Here is a 10,091-nt window from a genome sequence, read left to right on the forward strand (position 1 = left end):
AGTGCTGGTGCTATTCCTCTACTGGTTCCTTGCATTAATTAATAAATAAATACATACATATATAAATAACAAGCTGGCGTTCCAAAATGCAATTTCACACTCGGCAAAAATGAAAGAAAAATGCTTGGTTTAATTTGTTTATCCTTGGATTTGCATACCACGTGCAGATTTAGTAAGTATTAGCCTACATTTACGACACAATTAACAATTCCCCTGGGGCGAGTGCTGAGTTAGAGTCAATGCATATCCAAGGGTCATATCAGCAAATGAACATTTATATCCACTCTGATAACTAACACCCAACCTAAGGTTGTATGCCGATCACTACTGATTTACCCTTCCACACGTTCCCTTACTGATGCACCGAGCGTACGAAGGCCCTGAACACTAAAAGTAATAATGAGTTGCACATTGTGTAATTGTTGCAGGCTCTCTTACCGTACACTATAATGTCTTTCTGAGGGGCTGGAGATGGGAGCGTGCATGATGCTGCTCTTTTGGTAAAACCTGGTAACCTGGAGCTCTCGGTTGCTACCTCTCTACTGAAACTGATGGACCGCTCCAATTGTTCCTTATGTAACAGATTCTGACCCCTAGCAGGCAGTCAGGCTGTGTATCACACTGCCGTTACAGATTCTGACCCCTAGCGGGCAGTCACCCCTAGCAGATTCTGGCAGTCAGGCTGTGTATCACACTGACGTTACAGATTCTGACCCCTAGCGGGCAGTCAGGCTGTGTATCACACTGACGTTACAGATTCTGACCCCTAGCGGGCAGTCAGGCTGTGTATCACACTGACGTTACAGATTCTGACCCCTAGCGGGCAGTCAGGCTGTGTATCACACTGACGTTACAGATTCTGACCCCTAGCGGGCAGTCAGGCTGTGTATCACACTGACGTTACAGATTCTGACCCCTAGCGGGCAGTCAGGCTGTGTATCACACTGACGTTACAGATTCTGACCCCTAGCGGCAGTCAGGCTGTGTATCACACTGACGTTACAGATTCTGACCCCTAGCGGCAGTCAGGCTGTGTATCACACTGACGTTACAGATTCTGACCCCTAGCGGGCAGTCAGGCTGTGTATCACACTGACGTTACAGATTCTGACCCCTAGCGGGCAGTCAGGCTGTGTATCACACTGACGTTACAGATTCTGACCCCTAGCGGGCAGTCAGGCTGACCCCTAGCGGGCAGTCAGGCTGTGTATCACACTGACGTTACAGATTCTGACCCCTAGCGGCAGTCAGGCTGTGTATCACACTGACGTTACAGATTCTGACCCCTAGCGGGCAGTCAGGCTGTGTATCACACTGACGTTACAGATTCTGACCCCTAGCGGGCAGTCAGGCTGTGTATCACACTGCCGTTACAGATTCTGACCCCTAGCGGGCAGTCAGGCTGTGTATCACACTGACGTTACAGATTCTGACCCCTAGCGGCAGTCAGGCTGTGTATCACACTGACGTTACAGATTCTGACCCCTAGCGGGGAGTCAGGCTGTGTATCACACTGCCGTTACAGATTCTGACCCCTAGTGGGGAGTTGAGGTTAGTAAAATCTTTCAACCACACCTGCAGAAGAGCCTCTCTTGCAAAGCGGTTAAGACATCCACTCGCTGTGTGCATGATCTAGGCTCAGACAGCATCCTCCAGAAACTCCTTCCTAGAGAGCCCAACTCTAAAATCATGAATGAAATCATGCTGCAGAATAACGAGCAGCATGAGCATGAGAAAAAGCTAGGACAAGTACCACAGAAAACCTTATGAGCAAAATAAAAATGTGAAGATGCTGTGAATGAAGGATGCAGCTATAATGACTTGGTTTCCACATAGTGGAGGGAGATTTATCAGAGTGAATATTGAAAGAAGCCCTCTGCTTTAGTGCAGTTAATCTTCTCTAAGGCCAACATTTCTGCCCAATGTTGACCTTTGTGCAAATGGAGCCTTTCATTTATGATTCAGAGAAATGAAGGCATCCATATCCCTCGCCCTGTAAAGGTGAATAGTAATGTGCAATTATGTATTTTTCTGAATCTGCACATAACTGGGATTCCAACGTGTCCTGGTGGATGGCATCTTAATTAAACTGATAAAATTGATACAGAAGCATTGGTCTGCTAGTTACAGCATGTGAACCAACACGGTTTCTCTGATTGTGTGTATGGCTCTGCTAGACGGAATACATGGGTTGTATTATTTCATATATGCAGTACAGTATATTACAATGTATGTAAGTTATTCTGCATTAAATCTATATGCCATACACAGCAAATCAAAAATATATTCCAAGTCCAGCCTCCAGTGCAATTCATTTGACATCGTTGTTTCACAGTCCTAACCCAGCTGTTTGTCAGTCACCCAAAACAATGCATTGCAAAAGTGCATACGTGCCAAGCCATCTTGCAGTCTCAGTGCGTACTCTTTTGGGCATGAAACAAATAGCTTCCTGTGCTGCTCCTGCCCCGCGAATGAACTGAAGTACGCTGCAGCCTCCAGTTGTTTCATGCCTGCACCTTTCAAGTGCATCACATAAAGGCCACCTGGGTTTTTCTCTATGAATCAAGGATGCAAAGCCCAGTGTTCTGCTCTTTAAGTAAAAGCGAGCGAGAGAGAGAGAGAGAGAGAGAGAGAGAGAGAGAGAGAGAGGGGGGGGGGGAGAGAGAGAGAGAGAGAGAGAGGCTAAACGCAGCTATTCCCTCAGTCTGCAATAGCCACTTTCTTCTACATCCCAAAAGAAACCAACATAATGCAATTCAAGTCAGAGTTATTAAAACAACTGCAGCAGGGATTTGGAATGGAAAGCGTAACCAGGGCACCGTCCTCGTGGTAGAAAACCCCAGGCCTTTGCTATTGGATTAGGAATAAATAGTTTAAGTGTATACAGGCCTTTTGTTTTCTTCACCGAATAAGATAGGCCTGCCAGCCAAAACCTTGCTCTGAATGTGCTTTTATTAGCTTTTTACTGCTCTGTATAAAACACTCTGCAGCTTCATTTTAGCCCATCGGTTTCATCCGCTACTGAGCAGAGGTAATGGAGCAGCTCAGTGCTGAGGAGAAAGCCTTCATTATACAAGCCCAAAACACAGAACTGCCACAGAATTACCTGGCCAAAGGCGTAGTGGAAAATTACAGTGCAAGTCAAGTTCCATCTGCCCCGAAAACGCTTCAGACTTGAAAGCGTGCTTGAAATACCCTATCCACACTACCGATATCAAGTGATAAACAAGCTTGGAGAGCATGGTATTTTGCCTTTTAAGAGGTAATGGGTTGCCTTTGATTGTACTGAGAATGCAGCAGAACTAAATAAACCCTATACGTTATAATAAATTAAACAAACATTGTCGCATTTAGAAATATTGCAAGCCACAGCAAATGTCAACCTCTCCTGCACTGTTAAAAATGTTGTCTCCTTTGTGCAATGCATTGCAAGAGAACTCTGGAAAGAATATTAACTATGGTAATAAGATAGCATATGATAGTTTCAGTTTTGATAAATACCTTAATTGCTTATGTACTGTACAACCCCTAGATGTGTACACAATGATATCCATTGGGTCAGTGAGAGTCTGTGGGAAAGTGGCTGCAGGAATTCACAAGGGTATAGGAGCCCAGGCTTCATTCCTATTTGCCATATTGCATTACCTAACCCTCAGCATCCTCTCTGCTGGGCAGACACAGCCCGGACAAACAGCTTCTGCCACTTTCCTCATGATGTGTTTGATCAACAATCAGATGGTTACAATTTCTACAGCACTACTGGCATGCATGCTGCTGATAGTCACCACGCACATGCACATAGTAAGGCAGTGTTCCCTGCCTCTAGCTTATTTCTGGTGCAAGCTCAGGGGAATGCTTACCGGTAGATTTCTCCCCGGCAGGAATGTGGTCAATATTTATATCTTCTAGGAGGTATTAAAACACCAGCACAGACAACCGAGAATCAGGAAGATTAATTGGCCAGGATGCTTCTGAAATGCTGTAGAAATGGACGTGCTTTTTCCTTGGATATTTTCTGGGCCACTGGATTTCATTTTCTAATTATGTTTTTTGCTCCATATATAATACGGTCCTCCCTACAGAATCTTATTGCATATAGTTTGATATGAAACTACACTAGAAACACACAAAAGTGCAAAACCTTCCTTTCTCCACTACAGCACTTCTTAACATTCATGTTTTTCAACATAATATTCAAGGTTTAAATGTGGCATACTAAAAATTATTGGGCTGGCACTACTTAAAGGGTACATAAGGACCTTTTTATTTTATTGTGTCACATGTTCCCATGTGTTGCTACAACTTTGTATGTAAGATGTGTGTATTGTTTAAATTTTTTACATTTTGACCACTTTTTTAAACTTTTAAATTGCATTCCCTGCCTCAAGATGGCTTCCCATGTACCTGCATGGACCTCTCAAAACTACATTTCCCATCATCCTCCTGCTCACATGTGTAACTGAGATGGATTTACCAGTAACACTTTCATCATAATAGATGCCTGGCTATACTGTAGGAAACTAAGCAAAGTGACCTTTCAATGCAAAATGCATTGCAGTTAATTGGGAAGCACTCCTAAGGAATCATATATATATATATATATATATATATATATATATATATATATATATATATATATATATATATATATATATATATAGATATAGATATAGAATATAGATATAGATATAGATACAAACTATTTGAGAAAAAAGAAGGGATCAAACACCAGAGGACTATTTTTAATAGACTAAGCGTTGTATTTTGAAATTGCATTTGGTCAGAGAACACTTTCAACTTGTAGAAACTGGCTCAAAGTCATCGTTCTGTTCCTTCTTTCTTTCAAAAACCCTGAGTTTCAGCTCTTGATCTGTTGTAAGCACGTCCCCCTGCGATGTGACAATGTCAGTGATGATAATGGCACCCTAGGACAGCACGTTGATTAGGAAGATACTGCAGCGGAACCCTGATTGCATTCTCCTTAGCACTGCTTGTTTACAAAAAAAACAGGGCTTCTTTCCAAAAGCTTGCCTTTTGGGATAGGCGGACAGATATGTGTCATTGTACTGTATCAATAGCTCTCTATCTGCTCAGCTGTCATATGAATATTTATGACACACTAGGGCTCTCCAGTGCTTGCTGTGAGACCGGTTGTGAGGCACTGTGTGTGTGTGTGTGTGTGTGTGTGTGTGTGTGTGATCTCTTTCTTCTCTGAAAGGGTCATCAGTATTGGGCAGCGCGCCGCAGGGTTACACAGGTTTAACCCTTTCTTTCCCTGCCGCAGAGGAAGTGGCCTGTATTAAATCTGCAGTGAGTGAGTCAGTTAAACTTTGGTTTTAAACACCTCAAGGGATGATTGCATCCTTTTTTCTTTGTCCCCTATTTAGGGGAGATTGCAGCACGAGTTAGCGGTTTCAGGGTTGGTGTTGTTCTGCAGATGTCTATCAGTTTTGCTTATTTCGTTTGTTTTTAGTACTTGTACTGTAAATATCTTATGATAGAGTTTTCCATATTTATGCTTGATAACCTGGGGTGGTGAGTGCCTTGGCTAATGCCTTCATCAGTGCTGTGTCTAGCGCCTTTATCAGTGCTGTGTGTAATGGCTTCATCAGTGCTGTGTCTAGTGCCTTCATCAGTTTTTTAGCTTGTGCCTTCTTTAGTGTACTGTTGCTTGAAGTGCAAGGTTGCTTGACGTGCATGATGTCATGCAAGGATGGTGTGAATCCTATTTACATTTCTATTCACACTCCCACACAGTCAGAGGGTAAAGGGGATGTCGTAGTCTGTGTCATTGTGCTCCAGCAACCCCTATTGGTCAGGTGTGCGATGAGTCCGACCAGACACATCCCTGAGCAGGGTTCAGTAGCTTGGTAACATCCATTGTTTAGAACTGGCAGGCAACAGCTGGAACCTCTCCTGCAAATGGGTATGCCACAGAGGCAACCGTTACAGCCTAATGCACTGCATATGCGCTATTGTGCTTCAGTGATTAAACCTGATTGCATTAGCAGCATGTTTAGCACCTTTTTATGTACTCTAATCAGAACTTTTGAATTTGCCAACATTCAAGGTTTCGTATTACCCTGCTCTCTTATTAGTTTACTGAATTGCTCTTTGGGGAATCTTTACTGCAACAGAGTGGCTTCTGACAATATGCTGGGGCTTTGCCAGGAACACAGCTTCACATACAACACGGCCAGCTAGGGCTCTGTGGCAAACAGGCTTCAATCCTGTTTATATTTTGAAACTGATGAGATTCAAGGTAGTTTGGAAAGCAGATCCAGCCTTGGAATTACACATGTCAACAACTCTAGAGATTCAGTGGAAATGGGGGCCTGTGTTTGTGATTCACATCAGGCCATGTGTGGTAATCAAGGTCTGAGGTTTAGGGAACAAGGAGCTGGAGGATGGTATTGCTTTAACCTTCCCAGTCGCTAGCTTGACACTACCAGAGAAGTGATTATTCAAGCCACAGGCAGGTGCCAGGGGTGAGAAGGGGGCCAGAAGATGACAAGAACTGTCCCAAATATCTAAGACTCGTCTTGATGAAGACAGCATGTTTTTGAAGAGCAGGTCCTGCCTCAAGTCTAATGAAGCTAAACCTGGCAAACAGTCTGTACAACCACAGACTGACTTTGATACAGAGGATGGCCCAAGAGCACTTAAAGTCAACACAGAGCGCTTAAATTCCAAGGTAGCCGAGGTTACGCCAATCAAAACTGCATTAAATTCCCAAATGGTTATAACATAGCTGTCTAGAGGCTGGTAAGAAAACTGTCCAATTACATTAGCTCATCATCGTAAAGGGGCAATTAATCAGTCCTGGGACACCATCAAGGTTAATATCTAATTAGAATTAGCAACAGCTCCAATAACTATTAGAAGATGCAGGGATCTGCATATTGACTTTTTCTCGCATGATATCTCATTATGGAAAGGTGTGCAGTGTGACCTTTGTATAGGAAAGATCCATTTAAGAAAGAAATTGGAGTGCAAAAGTACATTTCTACATGAAGATTATTATTGTGTGTAGAAAAGTCTATATAAGGTCTGTCTATAAGGTCAGTCCTGTTATCGCTTAATATGGGACTGCTCCTGTGATATCAGCCCATGCCAGATATTATAGACTGCTCAGTATCTTTCAACCAATCAGAGTGCATGCTTTGCCTTCTGTACTCCATGAGACACCACGTAGAATCCCTATTCATGGCGTCTACCGTGCGTTTTTACCGGGATGAATCCTCCATATCAAAACGGTTCACGTCACCTGCTTTAAAAAATCATCCTGAGTCACCTCTTGGAAGTCCATTCAAAATAGTGACGTCACAATCAGCCGTGCACCTCAGCCACGTCTCCTCATCCATCTCTTCAATGAAATTTGCTATAAACGTTGGTAATGATAATAAAACAAATATAGCTGGATTTTTACCTTGTGTGTTAATAATTAAGCAGTATATAATAGATGTGTAGGACTGTGAGTGTCTGTGTGTGAGTTATATCAGCACAGTAAACAGACTTTGTCTTTTAGGATCAGTCTGTTCACTTTTACTTGTGCCGATATTCCATCACGCACAGACGTTCGCTGTCCTGTAACTGATAATAACCATTAGATAACCAGCCAGTACTTTCCAAGTCATTAGACCTCGTCTGGTCTCCAGAAGGGAGGGGCATCCAGGAAGGAACGGAGGCCGTCATTAAGGCTACACTCCATTGATCTGCAGAGTTCTAACAATCACAGCCATTTGTTTGATCAGTCACCAGGGTCTTTTTTTAGAACAACAAGCACTAAATTCCTCTGAAATGACCTATCAGGTTCTCCAAGACTCGCCATCTGTCTTCCCTTAATTCTAGCCTGTTAGCAGAAGGACATTTTTTTTGAGATAAGCTCTAAAGGGTTTAGATTTGTTGAATTCAAAAGATAATCTTATGTTAATGTAGATCTGTAGAATGATCTACATTAACACTCAAACCGGAGAAGAAGTACAGGAAAACAGTCTGACTGGTTCGGTTTAATAGTTAAAGATCTAAAATTGACATTATCCCAGATCAAAGAACGGGACAATATAGGACCACACTATGGGTCATTATTTAAAGAATTAGCAGGATACTAGGCGCTGCTCAGTGTCTGCTCCTCAGGTAGTTCCTGGTTTAACAGACAGTATTTGTACACATATATGGGTCATTGGATTCATGACACATAAGGATGGGTTGGTGTTCAGGGCATGCATTAAGCATGTTTTTTCTTCAGAATAGCCCAGATGAGGGTTATATGCTGCTGCACAGAAGTCAGCACACACAGAATTGAGCTCAGTGTGCGCTATTGCAGACTGGTATCATTAAATCCATCCCAGAAGCTGCTTTCCACTAACAGCAATGTCTAAGCCACCAGTAGGGGAAAGATACACAAGGGATTAAAAGGCAAAAGGGATTAAGACTTTGTGGTGAGAAGCTTTTTTTAAATTGAAATGTGCATGTGAATACTGTACAATTCACATAGAGATCGAGAAAAGGCTTTTCTAGCACAAGTACCAGTTATATTTTCTTCTTTGTTTTTTTTTTTTATTAATTTATTTATTTAGTAGTTTAAACATCTGTTAAAAAAATCATATGAAGATTTTGACTATTAACAAGAAAAAACATATTATTAAAATATTAGATTATTTATATTATCATATTTATCTCTTTGCCTGCACCCTCACCCGCAGTCTCTGATTTCTGTGCTGAAAGCAATCCTGGGAAAGCATATTCTCCAACGGTATACTGGGTGATTATTAGCAAGCAACCGTGGCAATCTGTAGTATCAAAGCAGGCATGGCAGCCTGATGATGCTGGGTGCACCATGGAAAGCAAATGCAAGGTGTTTCCACAGGTGGGGGTTGCAGGCACCTCCTGTTGCACAGCAGCATGCAAATGAATGCTGCCAGCCCTAACCTTGCAGTCCCGGGCGTCTATATCAAAAGCAGGTAACTACACCTGCACTGCCCCCAGCAAGTTCCCCCAAGCAGAATCAGTCTTGTTCCGTGTGCTTGGAGTGTTTGTTATCTGACTAGTAGAAAGCATCTAAAAATGTAACAGCACCTTAGACTAGGTAACACTAGTACATTATACATACAGCGCCCCCTCTTAAGGTGGCCTATTATACTGTGGAACAGGTTATAAGGCGGTATGGCTCCCATTTGCCCCATAATGCCATTAATCTGACACTAGTATTCACGTTATAAGGCGGAACACAAACAGCAAGGTTTCTTAACTATGGTTCCCGAGTACAGTGTTATAAAGGGGTAGACCTGTGATTTGCACTTTATTCTTTAGCCTTTGGACTCACCTTTCAAGGTACCCCTGCCCATGAATTAGCTTGCAGATAAGTGGAGAGGCTGGCCGAGGGAAGCCATGGGCAGGGGGTGCAGGATAATTATCCTCCCCACTAGACGAAGCCAAAAAGGAGATGGAGGCTGGGGAGGAGGAGGCAGATGCACTGGAAGCGCCTAAAATATGCTTGATGTTTACTAGTGATTTGATCTGAGGTTAAATGCGAGCTCCCTGCATGATCCACCACTTTGCTTAATTTCTGACAAAGTAATTGTTGAACAAATATGTACCATAGATACCATACTGTCTCTCCCTCCAAACGATTGAGAGAACAGCCGCAGAAAGATCGCTCCCAATAAATGAAGAGGGGATCGTGTCTGCGGAATGCGTTTTACAGCTCATAATGCTGTGGGTTTTATGAGGGTGTTAATGGAGTGAGGATTGATAGTGGTGTGAGTGGGAGGGGGGGGGGGGGGGGGCAGCTGATTCAGTTTTCCATCGGTGTGCTTGCGCAGGCAATCAATACTAATCCTCCATACCCTCTTGCAGCGTCTCTAGGGATCACCTGACCCCCACTGATCGTCTCTCCGCGCTCACAAGTGCCGCTCAGATATGTTCACTGCACGCCTGCTTTTGATTTTCAGCTGTGTTCAGGTTGCAGTATTTGAATGGATGGCTTTGGTCTTACTTTGGTTCTAGTTATTTTTGTAATAATTTTGTACAGCATTGTGTAAATATATAGATACAAGTTAACAGAACAAACTATCCATTCACTTACAGTA

The sequence above is a fragment of the Polyodon spathula genome, chromosome 36, assembly GCF_017654505.1.
Source record: "Polyodon spathula isolate WHYD16114869_AA chromosome 36, ASM1765450v1, whole genome shotgun sequence".
NCBI classification, from domain to species: Eukaryota; Metazoa; Chordata; class Actinopteri; order Acipenseriformes; family Polyodontidae; genus Polyodon; species Polyodon spathula.